Source organism: Lucilia cuprina, chromosome 2 (genome assembly GCF_022045245.1).
Source record: "Lucilia cuprina isolate Lc7/37 chromosome 2, ASM2204524v1, whole genome shotgun sequence".
In the NCBI taxonomy this organism is placed as follows: Eukaryota; Metazoa; Arthropoda; class Insecta; order Diptera; family Calliphoridae; genus Lucilia; species Lucilia cuprina.
In genome coordinates this window covers 64,025,809-64,027,682 of record NC_060950.1, presented here as the reverse complement: position 1 = coordinate 64,027,682, position 1,874 = coordinate 64,025,809, and positions in this window count along the sequence as shown.

Below are 1,874 nucleotides of genomic sequence, written 5' to 3'. Positions count from 1 at the left end.
TCTAGTTCAGTTCTAGTTCAGTTCTAGTTCAGTTCTAGTTCAGTTCTAGTTCAGTTCTAGTTCAGTTCTAGTTCAGTTCTAGTTCAGTTCTAGTTCTGTTGTAGTTCTTGTTCAATTCTAGTTTAATATAAATTTTTAAAAGCTTTTCTACTTTTCCGATCACAAACTTTAAATTTTTCTCTCTTTTTATAATTAATGTCAACTACACTTTTTTCGAACAGCAAATTTAAATAAAGCTCTTTTCAAACTATTAACAAAAAATAAGGCATGGTTGCTTAATATGTATTATATAAAATAAAATCAATTATAATTCATAGACATTTAAAACATTTTCATACATTCAACTACAAAAAAAGCTTTCAAATGCGCCTTTAAAATCAAACAAACTTACACACCTCCTTTAAAGCTCGCTCAAAAGCCTTTATTCTCGATGAACTCTTACTCTCTCCGTCTATCAATTGTCTATATTCAAAATCCTTTTACAAAAAAAACCAACAACCCCCCCACCCCCCAAAACACACTCAATTCTATGTGTAATATAAACTCTTTAATGTTTTTATATATAAATTTGAAAAAAAACGATACTGAAAAATTTTATATATAAAAATATAAAACACTTTTTAAATAAAACAAAATACAAATTCCTCTATTTCCTTTTTTAAAATAAAACTCTATATAACTCTCTATCAGTAGTTTCAGTGTTTGTACGTGCGTTATTTTAAATTTTTAATAAAAAGAAAATTGAAAATTACTGAAATAATAAAACTTTAAATAATTTTCTTTAAATTTAAAGATTAAAGTTAAATTTAAAATTTAATTAAAAAGAAAACACCAAAACATATGTATCACCCTGTATATAAAAATAATTATTAGAATTTTTTTGTTTTTTTCGAAAATTAATTGTTTTAAAGAAATTCAAAAGAATATTTCCAAAGAAATATTTTATTTTTTAACCCAACATTTGTGATTTTTCTATAATTGAACTAAATGCCTTATAATTTGTGTGTTAAACTTATTTTTAGTTGATTTGATTTTGTTAATAACAAATTAATTTATTTCCAAGGATAAAATAACATGTTGCCATAAACATGTTGTTAAAATTAATTTAATCAATAATAACATTTTATATCATTATTTATCAATATAAATATTTATTTAAAATAATATTTGTGTTGTTTGTTGTCAGTTTGGAGTTAAATTTTATTAATATTTCACGTGTTTTTTAATATATTTTTTTTTAATTTTGGCTAGTTCTTTGTTAAACAAGTTAAAAATTTTTATTAAAAAGTTTAAAGTAGTTTGATTTAAAAAAATATATACATATACACAATTATATTTATATTAATGTTAATTTTAATCTATAACTTATTTTTAAGAATTTTAAGTATTAAATAGTTAAAGTAAGGTATTTAAGATTATATATTTATGAAAAAAATATCTTTACAAAACTTGAAAAACAGTACCATCATTTACGAAAAAATCTCAGTTGAAAGCTTAAAGGGTGATTTTTAAAATAACATGAAAACTTCCAAAATGAGAACTAAAGAGAACTAAAACTAAACTAGAACATAACTTGAACATGACTAGAAGAGAACTAGAACATAACTAGAACAGAACTAGTACAGAACTAGCACAGAACTAGAACAGAACTAGAATAGAACTAGAACAGAACTAGAACAGAACTAGAACAGAAATAGTACAGAAATAGAACAGAACTAGAACAGAACTAGAATAGAACTAGAACAGAACTAGAAAAGAACTAGAAAAGAACTAGAACAGAACTAGAACAGAACTAGAACAGAACTAGAACAGAACTGGAACAGAACTAGAACAGAACTAAAACAGAACTAGAACAGAACTAGAACAGAACTAGA